This window comes from Microtus pennsylvanicus, chromosome 15, assembly GCF_037038515.1.
Source record: "Microtus pennsylvanicus isolate mMicPen1 chromosome 15, mMicPen1.hap1, whole genome shotgun sequence".
Lineage (NCBI taxonomy): Eukaryota > Metazoa > Chordata > Mammalia > Rodentia > Cricetidae > Microtus > Microtus pennsylvanicus.
Genome location: NC_134593.1, coordinates 15,008,229 through 15,030,388, shown reverse-complemented (window position 1 = coordinate 15,030,388; position 22,160 = coordinate 15,008,229). Strand labels below are relative to the sequence as shown.

The following is a 22,160-nucleotide window of genomic DNA, read 5'->3' as shown; positions in this document are numbered from 1 at the left end:
CTTATTTTTGTTACATACCAGAGAGACAATGAACATATTAAAAGGAAAAAGTGTTTTTATGCCAACATATTTCACTGGGCTTCTCTTCTGGACTCTGCCGTTCAGGAAACAGGGACTGCCTTTGCAGTAAGCTGTGGCTCATCTCCCTTTAACCTATGCTTAGGTTAAGGAAGACTGTGTTTATACAATTATGTAATTAAGTTTAAACCATATACAGCAATTAAATTATTCAAAGCCTCAATACAGTAGCTAACTTTTGGAAATGACTTTTTACAAAACCTACTTTGCAAAGTAAAAGAATGTTTTATGTGCTATTAACAACCACCTTCTCTATGCAAGTATCAGAACATATTTATTTCACTTTTTATTTTCAATTCTTGTGAATGCCTTAGGAAAGTAAAAATTACATATAAACATTGTCAACTACTGTATTTCTAAAGTCAAAATGATTATCACCTAAGTGTTTAATTTCTGCAATGACTAATTTTTAAAACTCAAAATTGCTACTGATGTAATTTAAAAATGGCACTGCGAAATGCCTATTTATGGGTGGCAACAACATAAAGGATAAAATGTACAGAATATGAAAAGTATAAAATGGCATGGCTCCATAAGTACAAAAACAGCTGCATTCTGACTACAAATGTGGAAATCTGACTCAAGTCTCAAGGCATAAGGGCCTGAAGCAGATGTGCTGGAACTGGGGCATATTCAGTCCAGGAAGCTCGACAGGTGGAACTGCTGACACAAAGCACTCACGTGCCAGAAATGAAGCATCACAAATGGAAAGGCAGTCTCAACAGTGCACACTGCTCTACCCCTAAGTTCAGTTACATCTATAAGAACAAAGGGTAAACATGTCACTTACGATAACATCTTTGGTTTTCAAAGTAATACTTAAAAAAATAAAAATACATCAATCTGGTTTAACAAGTCATACTCATGCTAAAAGAAGTTTTACTAAACAGCTGAAGGTCAAGATCCCAAGTATGCAAAACTATCTTCAGAAAACTTGGGATGTAGCATGCTTAGGTTACTTAGATATCATCAATGTCTTCATCATCATCTCCAATATCATCAAACTGGATTTCATCATCATCCCCAGGACCAAATGTGTCTGTTTCATTGATTTTTGCATGTTCTGGAAGTTCTCCATATGCCTTCAGACTTCTTGCTTCATTTGCATTATACTTTAAGATTACATCAGCTTTGTTATCTTGATAGTCTCATAAACCAATCAATATAATGTCTGAGGTATTTATCCAAACCTTTTTTCTCAACTTTCCTCTGATGTGGCACAGCCTCCTTACACCGTCGAAACACGCTGCTTCCAACTGTCCATTTCCCAGCATTTTGATCACCTGGGCATACTCTTGCCATCTTCTTGAAACACCGACTCTCTTTTTCCAGATTCATTTTCATTTTTACCTCTGTGCTTGTTTTTGCCTCCTTTGCCTTTATTCTTCAGCATGATGGTAAGGGCAACCACAACAGTCGAGGTGAGAGACTCCTTACTGATGTTGCTGATGTTACTGACTTTTCCTCTCCAAGAGGAAAGGATGGGCAGCAGGAAGTGTCTAACAGTGGTAGGTTGGAAGCAAATCTGCAGCGGCTGGAGCTTTCTGGTAAACTGTTAGTACAGAAGATCCACAGGCAGCAGAAAGGGTTCCAGAGTCCTGGCTTCTGCTAGGGTGACAAAATGCAGTGGAAGCCCTTCACCACCACAGCTGAGCGAGCAGCCCAAAACCCTTATTTTTAGAAAAAGATTGACTGTGAGCATTTAATCATTTATGATCAATCCCCTGTAAATGAAAACAAACATTTATAAACAATCATTTTGGGAATTTGAGTATAGTTTTCTCCAAACTGCTTCTTGTTATTTGCTGGGTGAAGTATTTTTATGGTCCATGGAGAACTATCAAGGGGTCTTGTTCTATCAAAGCACATTAGCCTGGAAAGAATCCACAGGTTTTCATCTTCTGTGGAAACAAATGCAGAACCTCTTTTCCAAAGTAAAATATCCTTAGACTCAAATTTTGAAGTCAAGATACCTTTAAAATATATGTTGCTTTAATCTAGTAGTTCCCAGAATCAAATGTCTCTCTATAGTCAAGAAATTCAAAGAAAACACAGTAATATACATAAACCAGACTCCCTGTGTATTTTCCATATTTATATAGTTTTTTCTTTCTATTATTTTTAATATTTATTATCCTTATTCCTTTAATATATATTGTCTGTCTTCTTTAACATATAATAATATATAATATTATCTGTCTTCTTTAATATATCATATATAATATTGTCTGTCTTCTTATAAGCTTACATATAGTTTTAAATACACTGTGTCTTGTTCAGAGGTCTTTTATGTCTTAATTTTCCTATTGTGTATCTAAAAAACTTTTCTGACAAGGAGAATTTTATAATGATAAGCAGTGTGGTCAAGGCAGCCCTGGATGCTGGCTCTGCCTGTCTTGTCCTTTCAATATGGCAGCTGGCTCTGCCAGCTCTGGGAGCCATGTTCACTGCCCCAGCTCCAGGGATGCAGCAGTCTATGTTGCTTTCATTAAGCAATTTGCTGCATGCAGCTCTCAAACCCTATAAGTGCTCCATACAGGACCTCCCACTAGAGTCAGTGTAACACCCGATTCTGTGTTACACCCTCAGTACAGTTCCTGCGCCACTGTACCACATGCAAGTCGGGCAAGGGCCTGGAGATTGAAAGAACACACAAAGAGATCTGGGTCGTTCGAAAGGAGATCAGAAAAAAGCCCCTTTATTCAGACTTCCAGTCCTTAACTACCTAACTGCTGCGCAAGGACCTCCACCCAGGCAGGTGGGAAATTACCATATCAACAATGGAGTCAATGCCCTACAGCTAATCACCAGGTGGGGCAGGGGAAGTACAGGAACAAACAGAATGCTTTGTCAGCTGACCAGAAACTGTCCTCCAGATGCACCCCAGGAACAAGGGCAGACCTGGGCCCTACAAGTCAGACCCAGGCCCTACAAGTCAGACCATTTGTACCACCAGCATGAACCAGAAAGCTGACTCTTAAAGGAGTTTTACAGGTTTTGCTGCTAATGCTGAGTCAGGAAGCTTCTCTTACAGGAGTCTCACCTCTGTTTGCCACCAGCAAATAATCTATCTAAAAAATGTGGCTACCAATAAGCTGCATTTGGCTTCTGTTTTTGTGGATCTAGAAGCCTCTATTTTAAGCTATTTTAGGTTTTACATGGATCCATGCCACAGACGGTGGGCACCATATGCAAATGGTGACTGAAATTTAGTTTCCTGGCCACCCAGACATTATTAATCACACAAACTATATTAATTATATATTATTACAACAATGTTTGGCCAATGTCTTAGGCATATTCTTAGCTAGGTTTTATATCTTAAATCAACCCATTTCTATTAATCTTTGTATCACCACGAGGCAGTGGCCAACTGGTAAGATTCTGGCATCTTTCTTCAGCAGCTACATATCATCTCCTTGAGTCTGCCTACCCTCGGTCTATATATCTGTTTGTATTTCTCACCTGGCTTTACTCTGCTAAGCCATTGGCCAAAACAGCTTTATTCATCAACCAATAAAAGCAACACAAATACAGAAGGACATCCCACATGAGTAGTGGTCATGCCTGCGGCACAGTACCATCTTTTCTACCTTCCAATCCCTTACACCAGCATCTACACTAAATCTTCCCAAGAAAGTATGTGTGCAACACTCACTAAGTGCACATGTATTTCAACCAGCTCTGTGTACATAGTAAGGGTCACTTTTTCCACTTTACACACAAGGAAGCTAGAACTCAAAAGTGAATACCAATCTGAGGCCACAATGGGAGGGGAAAGAATAAGCCACAATCATAAAAATACATAATACCAAGATAAATTCAGCCATAGTCCCTCACTAAGAATATGATATACATTTATAGAAGCAAAGATAGCCAGGCACTGCAGAATACAGCTTTAATCACAGTATTCAGGCAGAGGCACGCAGAATGTGCTTACAAACACATTCAAAATAAATAAATAATTTTAAAAATTTGGATGTGAAAGTTCTGCCTACACAACTATATGCATACCATGTGTATACCTAGAACCTGCAGAGACTATTGATCCAATAGAGCTGGAGTTACAGATGGTTGTGAGTCATCACATGGATTCTGAGGAACCAAACCCAGGTTCTCTGCAAGAGCCATGAGCATTCTTGGTCACAGAACTTTAACAATTCTGTTCTCAGACTACATGTATTTCACAGGTTTTGTAGTTTTCAACTTTAAACATATACATAAAAATTTATAGATTAAATCTAAAATCAATTTATTCTGTTGAAACAAAAATGAACAATATTAATTTAAAAAGAAAAGACAAACAAAAGCACAGGATTCTTTAATTTATTACTGATTACTAATAATCTGGTAATTTTTATGGCATTAAAAACATTAATAATTGGTACACTCATCCACTGCTGGTGGGAATGCAAACTTGTGCAACCACTTCAGAAATCAGTGTAGCGCTTTCTCAAGAAATTCAGGATCAACCTACCCCAGGACCCAGCAATACCATTCTTGGGAATATACCCAAGAGATGCCCTATCATATTACAAAAGCATTTGTTCAACTATGTTCATAGCAGCATTATTTGTAATAGCCAGAACCTGGAAACAACCTAGATACCCTTCAATGGAAGAATGGATGAAGAAAGTGTGGAATATATACACAATAGAGTACTACTCAGCGGTAAAAAACAATGACATCTTGAATTTTGCATGCAAATAGATGGAAATAGAAAACACTATCCTGATTGAGGTAACCCGAACCCAAAAAGATGAACATGGGATGTACTCACTCATTATTGGTTTCTAGCCATAAATAAAGGACATTGAGCCTATAATTCATGAGTCTAGAGAAGCTAAATAAGAAGGTGAACCCAAAGAAAAACATACAGTTATCCTCCTGGATATTGGAAGTAGACAAGATTGCCAGGCAAAAGTTGGGAACTTTGCGGTGGAGTGGGATGGGGGTAAGGGGAAATGGGGAGAGAAAAGAGAGAAGGGGAGGATGGGGAGAGCTTGGGGAATGGGGTGGTTGGGATAAAGGAAGGGTGGATATGGGAGCAAGGAAGTATATATCTTAATTAAGGGAGCCATTTTAGGGTTGGCAGGAGACTTGACACTAGAGGGGTTCCTAGGTGTCCAGGGAGATGTCCCCAGCTAATTCCTTGGGCAGCTGAGGAGAGGGTGCCTGAAATGGCCCTATCTTATAGCCACACTGATGAATATCTTGCATATCACCTTAGAACCTTCATCTGGCTATGGATGGAAATACAGACAGAGACCCACACTGGAGCACCGGACTGAGCTCCCAAGGTCCAAATGAGGAGCAGAAGGAGGGAGAACATGAGCAACAAAGTCAGGACCGTGAGGGGTGCACCCACCCACTGAGACAGTGGGGCTGATCTATTGGGAGCTCACCAAGGCCAGCTGGACTGTGACTGAAAAAGCATGGGATAAAACTGGACTCTCTGAACATGGCGGACAATGAGGGCTGATGAGAAGCCAAGGACAATGGCACTGGGTTTTGATCCTACTGCATGTACTGGCAGCATAGTCTAGCCTGTTTGGATGCTCACCTTCCTAGACCTGGATGGAGGGGGGAGGACCTTGGACTTCCCACAGGGCAGGGAACCCTGACTGCCTTTTGGACTGGAGAGGGAGGGGGAGAGGAGTGGGGGGAGGGGGAGGGAAGTGGGAGGAGGTGGAAATTTTTAATTAAAAAAAAAAAGAAAAAAAATAAAACCAAAAAAAAAACATTAAAAGTTTTCTACTGAGAGATGGGCATAGTGGCACACACCTGCAAACCAAGCACTGGGGAGGAAAAAGAAAGAGCATCACTGAGTTCAAGTTCAGCCTGAGATAAACACCAAGACTCTAAAGAAAGGAAAAAATAAAACTGAAATGGGAAGCAGGTACTCATGACTACAGGTGAAACTGTGAACGACAGATGCTTTCCACAGACAACTCAGCACTATCTACCAACAGCTGCTGATGCAAACCCGTTTGTGCTCGCAATTCTGTTTCTGTGTGAGGACGTAATCAAGGATACACAGATATGTGTTATAAGACAACAATGTCAGTAAGTAGCAGAAAGGAAGAAGGGAGCAACAGGGAGCAAGAGAGGACAGAGAAATGCAACATAAATATTCAAAACAAATAATTAGTGACCTAAGGATAAATCTAAGTCAACTAACAAAATGGCATATAGCCATTAAATTAATTATACCACGTAGTTAATTGTATATAAACCCAAGTTTATGAAATATTTTATAATCTTGTTTTCTCCAAGTATATAATGCCACATATAATTTACATACAGGTACATAAGAATACATGTAAGACCCTCTTCAAATTTTCAAGTTTGGAAAGAGAAGCAACAGATTTCAATAAAATTTTTCTCTTAATAATGTCAAGTATTCCTTAGTGTTACTTATTTGCATTATATCCACTCCTGAATTTCTAGATGGACTTCTCATTATGGGAGTGATGGAAACCCAGTATCTTTCATGATGCATAAGATCTGGTCACCCTAGCTTAATAGATCATAAAACAGAAAATGATGCATAACAATAAGTCAACTGGCAAATTCAAGGTAACATAAGGCTCTGCCGGAGTCATAGCTCACAGTGGATATCCTTTTCAGTTAAGTATTTCCATGTCTCTTAGACTGAAGCATACTGAAGTGTTTGGGTTTGAAAGCCAGATCCTCATTAGTTTAAGTCCTAATGTTGAGCAAATGATCTAGCCTCTCTGAGCCTCATACTCCACAGCCAGAAAATATGGTAAGCAGTCTCTATTGTTATTATAAGAGTGTAATTGTGAGCGTTCAAACTCGTCTACGCAGTCACATCCTCTTACAGTTGTGAACATTTAAACTTGTCTATGCAATCCTAACCTCTTACAGTTGTGAGCATTCAAACTCATCTTGCAGAACACCTGTACTGGGCTTAACATTTTCATCACAAAGTTATAAAAAAATCAAAATCATACTGCTGTATTTTAGTGAACTTGCCCCTGGCCATTTCTACAGGCATCAAGGGAACGAATAAACCATTTTTCTTCTGGACTCTTATTTGGGTCCTGAGGAATCTCCTAGAGGAATCATCAAGGAGGAACTGTCTCCACTGAAGGGTGCATATCCTCGGGAGCTAACTACTCAAGTGGTGAGCATCACACTGGTACAGAACTTTGGGCAAAGCAGTCAAATAATACTTTATCATGGTCAGGGCAGAGAACTTTGGAATTTCACAGAATTCACAGTCTAGCATGCACTGATGTACAACAGGAGCCATGAGAAACAGTCTATTGTTCTTCTTATGGCTTCAAGTGAAAGCTTTGAAGATGATGGTGTAATCAAAAACATGAAAAAAAATCAACATTTTTACACACACTACCCAAACTATAAAGCATAAAACTTAAGTATACATTTACCTTAACAAAAGTATGTTCTTCACAAAAAACAAAGTGGGGATGCACTGCATGAAGAAAAGTTATCCCCAAAGGGAAAAGGATAACTAAATCTTATGTGGAAATATGAAAAATCATCATAATACCAAAGATAATTTTACATAAATCACAGCAGTCTTGTAATTGTATTTAAAAGAAACAGTCTACTGAAGGAGAAAATAGTCTAACATAGGGAGATATGCTTTGATAAAATATCTGTCTGATTAATGTCCTGGAAAGAGATCATGTCATGTTTTATAAAAGATGTTTCAGTTTGTATAGTACTATGTATTAGTGTGAGATGCTATTTAAAACTCAATAAGAAGGTGAATCCAAAGACAAACGCATAGGCATCCTCCTGAATATTAACCTTCATCAGGTGATGAAAGGAGACAAAGACAGAGACCCACATTGGAGCACCGGACAGAAATCTCAAGGTCCAAATCAGGAGCAGAAGGAGAGGGAGCACGAGCAAGGAAATCAGGACCGCGAGGGGTGCACCCACACACTGAGACAATGGGGATGTTCTATCAGGAACTCACCAAGGCCAGCTGGCCTGGGTCTGAAAAAGCATGGGATAAATCCAGACTAGCTGAACATAGCAGACAATGAGGACTACTGAGAACTCAAGAACAATCGCAGTGGGTTTTTGATCCTACTGCACGTACTGCCTTTGGGGGAGCCTAGGCAGTTTGGATGCTCACCTTACTAGACCTGGATAGAGGTGGCCGGTCCTTGGGCTTCCCACAGGTCAGGGAACCCTGATTGCTCTTCGAGCAGATGAGGGAGGGGGACTTGATCGGGGGAGGGGAGGGAAATGGGAGGTGGTGGCGGGGAGGAGGCAGAAATCCTTAATGAATAAATAAATTTAAAAAAAAATATTGAAAATCAATAAAATTGGGAATGGAATAATGACTCAGTGGTTAAGAGCATTGGCTGTTCTTCCAAAGGACCTGGGTTCAATGACCAAACCATACATGGTGGCTCACAAATCTGTAACTCCAGTTCCTGGGGATCCGATGGCCTTTTATGATCTCTGGGGACACTGTAAGCAAGTAGTGCACAGACACAAAGCGCAAACACAAAATAATAAATCAAAAATAAAATGTCAAGTCAAATGTGGTTGCACACATTTTTAATTCTAGCACTCTAGAGGCAGAAGCAAGAAGATCTCTACAAATCTGAGTTAAGACAAGGAAAGGCTACATAGGGAGAGTCTGTCTCATAATTAATTAGCAAATAAAGAAACTAAAAAAAATATATGTTTTCAACTCCAGCACCTGGGAAACAGACCTGCTCAAATCTCTTGAGTTTAAGGTCAACCTGGTCTCCACGGTGAGTCCCAGGACAGCTAACAATATTCTGTAGGACACAGACACTGAATAAAAAATTATATATATATATATACATATATAAATGTTTATATAAATGCACACACATATCTATGTGTGTGTTTGTATGTGTGTGTGTTTGTGTTACTTTAAAAACACAAAGAACCAAATGTACTCTACTTTGTTATTTGGGAACTACAGAGATTGGCTCAAGGGTTAAGAGCAAATAGCACTTGTTGCTCTTGCAGAGAACCAGGTTTCAGTCCCCGAGCTCCACATGAGCACCACGGCGGGCATGCTCTGATACAATAAATAAATAAGATTAAGTAAAAAATAAAAACAAGTATTAAAAGTAGGACTAGCCGTATGGCTCAGCAGTTTAAGGTGTTTACCATCAAACCTTAATCCCTGCAACCCATATGATAAGAAAACAGACTTCCACTAATTGTCCTCCGACCTTCACACGCACAGTGCGGCTCACATACACAAAAAATCATAAACTTAAAGATAATATCTAAAGACAACTGTTTTACGAAGGATCTCAAACTGCATCACCTATTCCAGATCAAGCGTCAGGCAGGCAGTGGGCAGGAGGCTCTCCCTTCTAGCTATCGAGTCAGGCACTAAGCTTACAGACACCTACAGCTACCCTGAGCTATCACATGGGTTCCAGAGTCTGACCCCAAAAGAATCCTGCACATCATGCACTTTTATAACAGGTGAGCTTATCTTCCTGGCCCTATGGCCAAAACTTATCTAGCACTGTGAAGAAGTGACCCATATTTATGATAAAGTTTTAATTAAATATACAAGGAAGCTCTCAGAATTTTTCTTCTTCCTGCCATCAGGTACTAAAGTTTCCCTGGAGAGATTATGCAGACTAAGATTTGGCTCCCTCTGGATGTTGAGGCTATAAACAATGACAAAAAGGATGCCCTTGTCCTAGGAAAGCATTAGACACAGTATTTATTACAAATGCAGCATGTTTTAATAACAGTTAAAGTCATCTATTCCATACAAGGTAGGAAGTCATCAAATCTTAAAGTAATCCTCAATAATATGAATCAGTCGCTGTCCTACTTCTTGTCTAGGAAACTCCTCTGGCCACTCCTTTAAGAGTAAACAAAAGGTGAGTCACCAAAGGAAGCCATTGTCTAGAAGACAATTTTCAAGGCCGTTTCTCCACCATTTTCCCCACTACAGAATAAGATCCTGACCTGCCATGGCAGCTGCAGTCATAACGTGGATGACGCCAGACAGAACTTTTAGTTTTTATTCATTTCTAATAAAGCTTTATCTTGTGTTTGTACAAACCTGCCATATTTCTCTTTTCCAGATGACCATGACACTAAAGCAGAGCTTACACATCTAATAGTGCTCAATTTCTCACCTCTTGCTGACACAGCATTTTCCTAAGTAAGTCAGCAAAGACAAAGTCTCTAGCACAGGACAGTTCCTTTGTGCTCAGAATCTAGCCATTCTGTTGAGGGAACCTAAGGGGAAATTTTAAAAAATCAGCTTTAGCTTGTCAAAAGTAACAAATTATTTCATTCAATGCCACAGTCCACTTCAGAATAGCACCTACCATAGACCAGACAAAACTCAATGCCAGGCGAGGAGATGTGCTTCTACAGAGGCAGCACTCAAATCATTCTGAGTTCTCTAAGTGAACCGTGGATACAGAAAATTTAAAATTTAAAAAGAGTCTCTCAAATAGGCACCATCTTTAGCACAGCCATCAGCTGGAAAAAATAAGACATCGAAGTGATATATTTCAGATTCTAATAACCAAAAAGTTCATCTTAATTTCAATTAATTTCACAACATAGAACAGTACGTGTTTTAAGCCCCACATTCATTCCTCCTTAAAATTCAAAATGCAACTGAGGGATCTTGTAAAATAAAAAAATAAGTTATATAATTTCTTATTACAAGAGGGAAGAACAAGGGCACACTTGCAACCATGCTTAAGCAAAACCAAATTACAACAGTGTAAAACAGCCATGTCTAACTCCTAGAAGCACTGATTTGGGCTCCAGAGGCTCAGGCAGCTTACTTCTCTGGCTCTGCCATCTGACACACACTTTGTCTCAGAAGCTCAGGCCAGCTCCACATCTGTCACTGTCTTCGGGGGTATCCACTAGAACCAAGGCTATATCTTTATTAATAGCCTCTCCTGGTCTCTTGAGGGAATTTTGATTCGGCTACATGGTTCCAAGTCTCAGCTTCTCACCATGGGCCTCTCAATACTGCAGCTTACATGCTGCTAAAAGCAGTCCTCATGTGCAGGGATTATAGACATCTACCACCATATACAGGGTTATCTGCTACTAGGGATTGAACATAGGCTTTTGTACATACTAGAGAAACACAAATTTCCATACATCCCTAAACCTAAATGTTCCTAAAAAGGGCCAACAACAACAAAAACAAACAATCAACAAACTAACAAAAACCAGATGAAGACAGAAAACATATGAATGGCTTCTGAGCATTAGGAATTAAAAACTAGATGACGACAAAAGGATACAGCCCAATCTGGAAGGACAAAGGAATTATTCTAATTTAATCAGTGGTTAGATGAATATACACATTTGTCAAAATCTGTAGGACATTATACACTGAAGTCAGAAAATTTGAATAAATGTAAAGGATATAATTTTAGAGAATAAAAGAAGTGGGAGACTAAGAAGACATAGTGACAATGTACTGAGTGAAGCTTGACTTTCCCTAGCTCACATCTGTGTGTGGTGTGTGCATTATGATGCAGGCCGCGTGCTAGTGCGTGTACCTAGGGAGAACAGTGGGTGTCAGCTGTCTTCCTCCTATCACTCTCCACCTTAGTCTTTGAGACAGTCACTCAGAGAACATGGAGCTCACAGACTGGCTAGACCAGCTGGCTAGGAGCCTCAGGGATCCTCCTGTCTCCACCTTCCAGCCCTCAGATTACAGACACACGGTGTCATGCCTGGTCCTCAAGGTTACCACATTAACATTTTACCCACTGACCCATTACCCAGCCCCTCCATAGCTTTTAAATGAATGTTAAAAGAACATCAAATATATGCTGAAAAATACAGTATTGTTCACATTATATGTGAATAACTGGGTCGTGTTAGGTATGATTAAGGCTCAACACATTACCTGTGTAGAAATGTTGAGCTCCAAAGCAGCCATAGACAATATGGGTGTGGCTGCAACTCACTAAATCCTTATTTACAGAAAAAGGCAGCAGGTCAAAGAAGATAGCACTACACTACCAAAATGCAGACTACCCTAGGGGATGCCTATGGTAGAGTAGGCAACAGATGAGCATTAAAGAGACTAGCCTAGAAGGTGGCAGGTGTATCAGTCCTGAAAATGGTAAAAATGTTGGTTTGACCCTGTTGAGTTACAGGCAAGTATGCTTTATCATAACGTACTAAATCTCATGTTCTCAATATGGGTGTATTTATTGCATTCTGTAATACCTCAACAAACTTGATTTGTTTTCTGTAGTAATAAGGGCGGCGGGGCTGGGTCCCCAAAACCCCAGCCGCCCGGCTCGGCTAGCCTATGCCCCGAAATAATTACACGGACACGGTATTCTTTTATAAACTGCTTGGCCCTTAGCTCTAGCCCTTACTGGCTAATTCTGATATCCCAATCAACCCATCTCTAACAATCTGTGAGCACCGGTCTTACCGGGAAGATTCTAGCCTAAGTCCATCCTGGGTCGGAGCTGGGGCATGGCGTGTGTCTGCCTGGGAGCGGGTAGCATGGCGTCTCTCCTGCGTCTGCTCCAGAGAGCAGAGCTGTGGAGTCTGCCCTCACTTCCTCTTCCTCCCGGCATTCTGTTCTGTTTACTCCACCCACCTAAGGGTGGGCCTATCCAATGGGCCTAGCAGTTTCTTTATTGCTTAGCCAAAGAAATCAACAGATTGATATGACACTCCCACATCACTTCCCCTTTTTCTGTTTAAACAAAAAAAGGAAGGCTTTACCTTTAACATAGCAAAATTACATATAACGAAACAGTTATCAAGTAAAAGTTACATCAGAAACATTTATACATATAACAAAATTGACCTTAAAATCCATACCAATACAAATTATTCATACCTATATCATTTCCCCCTTTAAATGTAAAAGAACATTTATAAACTATATTTGGGAACATGGGCGCAGTTTTTTCTCTCCAAACTGCTTCCTGCTGAATGGGGGCGTCGTTAATCAGATTATTTAGGGTGTAACCTGTGTGCCAGGTTTATCTCAGTTGGCAGTTGAGCAAAGCAATTTTCTGAAGATGTTCACAGCAACCCTTCAGGAGGACGTGGTCCATCATACCAAATCGGAATAGAAGAAATCCATAGAGTCTCATCCTCTGTGAAAACAAAAGAAGACTCTCTCCAAAGCATCATATCCTTAGACCCAAATTCTGAAATCGTAATACCCTTATATCCATTCTGGTTTAGCTTGGCAGCCCAGGTAATGAAATGTCTCTCTGTACTTAGCTCCTTCACAGTCAAAAATTTTAAAGAAAACACAATAATACAAAGAATCCAGACTCTCTGTGAATTTTTCATCTTTACGCGGCTTATTTTTACTCTATCACTTTACTTTATTCTGTCTCTTTAAAGACTTTACCTTTTTTTTTTAAACCATTAACTTTATTCTCTATATTCTTTTTCTTCTCTCTCCCAAGCCTACGTACATTCATCCAACAGTGTGACTCATTCAGTGGTCTGAATCTGTCCTATTGTGAATCTGCAATTTTTTACTATCCAGGAGCACTTTTGATTTATGCCTTTAAATCACTAGACGCTTACGAATCTAAGCTGAGACATTCCTAAATTAACTTTTTGCTTTTTGAGCGTATATCTGTGGACCAGGCTGTCTTTGAACTCTCAGAGATCCGCCTGTCTCTGCCTCCCAGGCATTGGGATTAAAGGTGTTTGCTACTACACCTTGAACTCACAGAGATCTGTTCGTCTCTGCCTTCTAGGCACTGGGATTAAAGGCGTGTGCTACCACACCTTGAAGTCACAGAGGTCTATCTCCCTCTGCCTCCCAAGTGTTGGGATTAAAGGTGTGTACACACAACAACTCTCTTCCTTTTTTTTTTTACTTTAAGAACTTTAACTTTTAGCTTGCATATATTTTTAACACACAGTAAACCATTCAGAAGTTTTCTCTGTCTTTGAATCTCTCTTTACTGTATATCTCTCTTTTTCTGACCACAAGAGCCTTTACTTTACCAAGCAATATCAGTAGGATTAAAGGCGTGGCTTTGACGGCTGGATCCAGCCCATTCCTTAGCTTTTCAGCCTCATGGCTGAGGTACTGGCTGTAGCCATGTTTATAGCATTTCAAGGTCCCTGCCAACCAGCAAACTACAACAGACAACACTCAAGTCCTCTCTCTGTAGCCGGCCCTCCTGCCTCAAACAGTGAGAGTTTGCCCTGGCAGGATGGCCCAGAAAGCCGGCATTTTAAAACGGCGCAGCTTTTTTCCTGCTACGGCTGAAAACCGAAAAGCATGCGTTCAGCTTTTCGTCAACACCGTTTAAGTGTTTCGTGGCAGGACCTCTTAATGAGCTGCAGGCTTTGCAGCTGAAGCTGAGTCAGGAAGCCTCTTGGGGCTACCAGGTAGGAGCGGCACTCAGCACTTTAATTCTGAGACTGAGCGTGCAGCACAGAAATTCTTTTCATCCAAGTAACATCCAAATCTGATAGGCAGAGCACTGCGCAGTCTAAAAACACGTCTCTGTATGGCAGCAGGAATCGGCCATGCTCTTCCGCCTGCCTAAGCCTGATTCTGCCTTCTGCCCAGGAGCAGGCGGGGAGCTCTGAGTCATCGCACGGTCTCAGAGCACTCTCCTTCCGATCCCAAGCGGGAACACAAACATAAAGCCAGAGTTTGCACTGGCAGCACAGCCCCGGGAAGCCACACTTTAAAATAACGCAGCTTTTTTTCTTCTACTGTCGCTGAATCAGGAAATCTCTCTACAGCACGCCACCAACAAACAGCAAAAATCTGTGTTAAACGCTCTCTTCCTTATTTTTAAGCCTTCTCAGGTTTTTTAAGTGGGTTTAGTTAGCCACACGTCTGGGCGTCATTTGTAGTAATAAGGGCGGCGGGGCTGGGTCCCCAAAACCCCAGCCGCCCGGCTCGGCTAGCCTATGCCCCGAAATAATTACACGGACACGGTATTCTTTTATAAACTGCTTGGCCCTTAGCTCTAGCCCTTACTGGCTAATTCTGATATCCCAATCAACCCATCTCTAACAATCTGTGAGCACCGGTCTTACCGGGAAGATTCTAGCCTAAGTCCATCCTGGGTCGGAGCTGGGGCATGGCGTGTGTCTGCCTGGGAGCGGGTAGCATGGCGTCTCTCCTGCGTCTGCTCCAGAGAGCAGAGCTGTGGAGTCTGCCCTCACTTCCTCTTCCTCCCGGCATTCTGTTCTGTTTACTCCACCCACCTAAGGGTGGGCCTATCCAATGGGCCTAGCAGTTTCTTTATTGCTTAGCCAAAGAAATCAACAGATTGATATGACACTCCCACATCAGTTTTCAAAATGAACTTGAAATTTTCATGTGACAACATCAATGATATGGAAAGGCCTGACCTCTGAGGCATCAACTCAATGACACATTAAGGCCTACTAGGTAATTTTTCCTTATCCTAAAAATTGGTTAATAATTTCATTCTCAGGATTCTTTGTTGGTCCCCACCCATAGGAGGGAGGGGTTGAGAATGAAATGATGAAAGTAGGTAAAATAAAGAGCACCTATCACAGAAGAAAACTGAGTGAACTAATTTTAAATGATAAGTATGAAAATGACAGTAAAGAACAGCAGCTACACTGACCTCCTCCGTAGTCTGCTTTAAATATCCAGACACTGCTCACTGTTAACTGCTGTTTTACCCGACATCAGGCCCCAGCATCAAAGTCAGCTGCTGCATCCACTGTGATTTGAAACTAACAAGCATTCTGAACAAAAAGTTAGTTTAAAAATACTCCCTGATAATTATTCATGGAGATAAAATGTGAGAAGACCCAAACAGAAAATGACAACAGGCCAGCGTTCCCAAGCAAGAGGAAGGACAGATGTCTTATACTAGTTTAGTTGCTTTCCATGGGGGAAAATAACAGTGAAGCGAGTGACAAGTATTCCCTTGAGGGCTAGGGTTTACATTTTGTCCATACCAGGAGCTGATCAATGAAACTGCACCAGCACACAGTATGGGGCTTTCTGGCCTGTTTCCCACAACAGCAGCATTTAGCTGACAGGATAATAGTGGGGAATGGGAGTGGAGCTGGAGGTGGAAATAAGAAGCAAAGATACAAAGTCTGAGAAAGATAAAGTGGCTTGCTCAAGATCAGACAGTGGAAAATAGCAATGTCCTTTATTAGAGATCACAAGAGAGTACCAACTTGGGGTTCTACAAAACTTGATGCTTAACATCTAGGAAAGGCTTTCCCCTATGTTGACACCTCATGTTAAAAAGGGTAACTGATTGCAGTGTGCTACCCTAATTAATTCCAAACCTTTCAAGAGTAATTCATTATTTCTGGTGGCAGGAACTGATTCTAAGATCAAGAGCAGGCTTATTATCAGAAAATAAAAATCCCTACAAGAAGCCTACATCATGGCATAAAGAGTAAATGCCTCACACCTTCCCCTTTCTTTCACTTACCATCCGTATCATACAAATGTACCAAGACTCAGCTCTGAAGAGGTAAAACAAAGCACCCCATTGCCCAATGTAGAATTCAATCAGTGTTTCAGTACTGATCTACCAGTCCAACCTCCCAGCAAAGACTGATAAAAATAATGTCTGATCTACTTACAATGACCTGATCAACACAAAGATGAACTAGAAACTATACACTGAAGACATGTGCATAAAATAAACATCTTCCTACTAACAGCTTCCTTCTCTCTCCCCCAATGTAGTAAGCTAGGCAGAACACACAGCACAATGACAATCACTTCCATAAGGATGTTCATCCTTGTCAGTAATAACTATAGTTCAAGACTCTTTCAGTGAACTTAAAAGTTAAATTTAAGGAAAGCAAGGATCAAAGTCCAAGCTTTCCCAGGTAATTTGGTCAAAGATATATATATATATATATATATATATATATATATATATATATATATATATATATATCCACAGTCTTTAGGTTCCATCAGGTAAACTGTTCTAAAACATATCTACTCCATTTGGTATCTTAAAAATTCTAAACTAAGTTGGTACAACCCACTTTAATAAAAACTTTCTTCTGTAAATGGTGGCATTTGGAAAGGCAAGTGAGTGGTGTGCTTAAGTCTCTTAACTGTGTATTATGCTAACACCCAGTCCAGTTCTATCTTGTGCAAACTTGAGACGTCAGAAAGCCATATTGTTTTCAAGGCCAATGGAAAATGGAAAAGTTAAACTGTCTGTAACTTAGACACTGTGGTGCTTTGAATAAGAACGGCCCCCACAGGATCTTAGATTTGAATGTTTGGTCACCAGGCAGGGACATTAGTTAACAGGGTAGGAGGTGTGGCCTTGCTGGAGGAATATGTAACTGGGAGTGGGCTTTGAGGTTTCAGAAGCCAAAGCCAGACCCAGAGTCTCTCTTTTCATGTTGCTTGTGGATCCAGATGTAGAACTCTCGGCTACTTCTCTAGCACCATGTGTACCCGCATGCTGCCATGCTTCCCAACAAGATGACAAACCTAAAACTTTGCAACTGTAAGCAATCTCCAATCAAATGCTTTCCTTTTTAAGAGCAGCCATGGTCATGGTGTCTCTTCACAGCAACAGAACACTGAGACGGACACACTATTGCTAGTATTGGAAACAATCATCTCTTGTCATTTCCCAAACCACACAGCTGTACAGAATTCTTTCCTTCCACACCACCTGGAATCTCACTGAGAAGAAGGCTAACAGGCGATGTAACAGTATAGTTTCTATCATCCTCCTGGTCAAATGACATTTTGTGATTTTCCAGCCAGCTGTGAGTTTAGAGTCGGGATAAGTGTCACAGTGTGAATGTGGAGGTCAGAGAACAACTTTCAGAAGTTGGTTCTCTTCTTCTATTATGTGGAGTTCTGGAGGCTGACCTCAGGTCATCAGGTTTGGTGACAAGTGTCTTTACCGACTGAGCTATCATCTGTCCAGAAACATCATTTAAAAACACTTTCTATCTCCATCCATCACCAGATGAAGGTTCTATGATGATATGCAAGATATTCGTCAGTATTGCTATAGGATAGGGTCATTTCAGGTTCCCTATCCTCAGCTGCCCAAGACAGAGACCCACGCTGGAGCACTGGACTGAGCTCCCAAGGTCCCAATGAGGAGCAGAAGGAGGGAGAACATGAGCAAAGAAGTCGGGACCACGAGGGGTGCACCCACCCACTGAGACAGTGGAGCTGATCTATTGGGAGCTCACCAAGGCCAGCTGGACTGTGACTGAAAAAGCATGGGATAAAACTGGACTCTCTGAACATGGCGAACAATGAGAGCTGATGAGAAGCCAAGGACAATGGCACGGGGTTTTGATCCTACGTAATGTGCTGGTTTTGTGGGAGCCTAGCCAGTTTGGATGTTCACCTTCCTAGATATGGACGGAGGGGGGAGGACCTAGGACTTACCACAGGGCAGGGAACCCTGACTGCTCTTTGGACTGGAGAGGGAGGGGGAAAGGAGTAGGGGGAGGGGGAGAAGGGTGGGAGGAGGGGGAGGGAAATGGGAGGCTTGGAGGAGGTGGAAACTTTTTTTTTCTCCTTTTCTCAATAAAAAAAATAAAAAATAAACACTTTCTAAAGTCATGTAAAATGTATCAAAATTATCATTTGAACCACCAGGAAGCAGCCACAACACAATATCGGACAGTGTACTAAGTCCCTTTTACTGTTTCATGCATTCCTAAGAACGTGTAACGCTACTACCCCCTACAAGGAAAAAAACAAGCTCAGCACTTAAGTGAAATGCTCAAGGCTTCAAACACAGATGAAAAGAAGATAAGGATCTAAAACCAAATTTACATAAATAGAAAAACTGAATTTCTTCTAAATTGAGCTCTCTTCCAGTTTCACAATAGAGGAGCGGGAAGAGCTATGAATGAATTTGTTTAGCGGTTTAATAGTCTCAAGGAGGAGGAGTGAGGGACAGATTTCTAAACTGCAATCTTTTCTTGGAAGTACTGTCCAAACCCCACTCATCTTCTAGAACAAATCAATAAATTAATCAACAAATAAAGAGTTTTGAAATCTAAGGAAAGTGATACAAACCTTCTATGGTAGCCCTAAAGAAACTGAGGCAAGGAAGTCCTGAGTTCAAAGCCAGCCTACACTACAAGACAAACACTAAAACAAAGAGAAAGAGGGAAGCTAAGCCTTTAATTCCAGCACTCAGAAGGCAGGTAGAAATCTGTGAGTTCAAGACCAGCCTGGGTTACATAGTGAGATCCTATCTCAAAACAGAGAGAAGCCTTAGCAAATTTTCCTAATCTAAATTTCACCACAGATGTGCAAGCTAATTACCATCCCGTTCAAGGCCCAAGAATTACTAAGTCTCTCCCGTGTACACTATCAGTAGCTGGTAAAAGTCACTTCACCCAAATCAAAGGAATGCTCAATACCAACTGTGTGTAGAGACTTTTCTAGTAAAGACAGTACATAGCAAAATACAGCCCATAAGAGTCCTTAAGGAGGAAAAAGACCAGGAAAGACCATTTATACTACATACAGTCTCCATTTAGTGAAGCAAGTTAAATTCTAAGAAATCCTGACACAAACTTATGTGTTGTCACAGTCCAGGGAAGGAAAGCAACTGGAGTTCTGGTCACCTGATTTTGTAGGCAATTATGTTTGTATTATGTGACTCCCTAATAACTTCCAACTCCTGCCAACCTCCTTTCCCTCACCACACCCACCCAGGAAAGGAAAACTAAGCACAAAGATTGTGAGTCCTGGATTCCTGTGGCTTAAGAATATTTTCCCTTGGTTTCATCAGGTAAACAGAGCTGAATTTCAAGTCAATAAAAGCCAAACAAACCAGAAAACCCAAGCCACTCTTCTCTACATTATTCACATAGAAAATAAAGCAAAATATCATTTGCAGTATTTTTCAAAGAAAACTTTAACTTTATAAGATGCCAAAGAGATGCACCTGAAATTAACATGAAATGGCGTGGCCATCATGCTTCAGTATGAATGACAGGACACTTAAGCTAGTTCCCCTTGGGAATTCAAACAGAATCATAACCATAGCATAAATCCAGCCAAGGAAATGCAGTGGAATGAATCCACCACAAACTTAAGAAGGCACGTGGTCAATGCAGTTAGGAAAACCCCAAGAAATAAAGGTGTACAAAATGACACCGGTTTATTTCACAGATACCTGAACTCATGGGAACGTCTTTACAGACAGTGACCTTAAAAAACTGGAGCACTTCTCCAGACCCGGGCAATCCAAAGGTTTAAAGAAATGAGTAAATGACTTTGGGGAATAAGGGGATGATAAGGGGGTGACGGTAGTAACCCAAAAAGACACATCACTTTGGCAATGAAATCCTAAAGTAGCTTCAGTGTTGTGGAAAAGCAAAGACCGAATACTAAAATGTTGCTCTATCCAATTTTCATTGTGAATTCCTGAATTCACAGTAGAGTCTAGAAACTTAATATGACCCAGATTTTCAGAGGCAAGATGGGGTGGGAATGAGGCTAGACAGTTTCCCAACTAAAAGAAAACTGGGTTTTCTACATCAATTGTTTCATGCATCCTGAGAGTCCTATTTACCAAAAGCAATAACTTCCTGGGTCTGAAAGTCTTAGCCTCTGCACTAGGGCCCCAGCTGAGGTTCTGAATGCAGTTTTCTGAGCCTTGGTCACGCCCCCCCCCCCAGAAAGCGTGGGAAAATGCCCTAAGACTGCCAGGGCACGCAGTGCTTACCTGTCTGATCCACTGTACCAGGGAGCTCTTTCCTGCGATGTCCACGCCGAGCACCTGTCCATCAGAGGAAAGTTCCAGCAGGACCCACTGAAGTTGGTCGCAGGAGAATGCGCATCCATGGAGGCTGGGATAGGCGGCCGCACCTCCCACTCCTGGCCACGGATGCTCTCGCCTGACCCGGGTTCTGCATCTCGCGCGTGGCCGCGGGCAACCCAGGCAGAGAGGCCGATGCGCGCGACCGCTCCTCAGACGCCCAGACTTCCCTCAACAGTTGAGCCCTCACCGGTCGGCTCCCCAGGCTCTCCCGCGGCCAAGTCCGAGCAGCTCCGCGCCTTGGAGGTGATGGACGATAGGCGGCAGCTCCTTAGCGGCGGCTGGGACAGAGGTCGAGGCTCCGCGGTGTTGAAGGAGCCCAGAAGCTTAACAGGGGTCTCTTTGACTCCCCCTGCATACAGCCCTGCCCACCCGCGCATGCGCTGCCTATGGACCTTGAGTAGACAGCTGCGCCCCGCCCCCAGTGAACGCCCCTTCTGGGGGCGGGGCTTCTGTGGAGCTATTGACAGTTGATCTCTTCAGGGAGAGTTGGTTTGAGAATTGGAACCCCTTTGATTAACCATGTCTCAGTGGATGCCCAACCCCCAATTCCTGTCCATATACTGGCAGCAGAAATTGAACACAGTGAAATATATATATGTGTGTGTGTGTGTGTATACATACATATATATTTGTATGTATGTGTGTGTACATATATATTAAAAAGGAGAAGTTGAGAGGGATGGCGTTGGTGAATATGTCCAAAATACGTTATATGAATATACAAAATTTTCAAAGAATTATATGCACAGTACTTCCTCTCAGTGCTAGGACTACAGGATTTAACCTGTGCAAATCTTGTGTTCGCTGCCACAGTCTACATGAGTTCATATGTACATCAGTCCTTCTGTGCCTGGAAGTCACTGTTTCCTTGGATTCATCCATCACCTCGGGCTCTTACAAGTTTTCTGCCTCCTCTCCTCATACCTCCCTGAGCCTTGTGAGTCGGGGTTCAATCAAAACATCCCATTTAGGACAAATGCTCCAATGTCTGTCACTTTCTACACATTGTGCACTTGGGGGTTTCCCATCTACTAGAAGAAGAAGCTTCTCTGATGTGGATTGGGCAAGACTGATCTATGGGTATAGCCAGCTGCCATTAAGAGACATTTTATAGATATGTTCCTTTATCAGAATAATAGTAGGCGTCTCCTAAAACCATGACATATCAGTTTGAGGCTCTTAGCCACTTTGCAGTGTAGGTATGACTTCCATATCAGGGAATCACAAAGTTATTGGTTGCTCCCACAAAATTTGTGCCACTACTAAGCTAATGTGTCATACAGG

General features: G+C 41.5%; 1 pseudogene; it reads right to left on the bottom strand.

Moving 5' to 3' along the window:
- Positions 1–21,232, bottom strand: LOC142835646 (eukaryotic translation initiation factor 1A-like; annotated as a pseudogene).
- Positions 21,233–22,160: the final 928 nt, after the last annotated feature.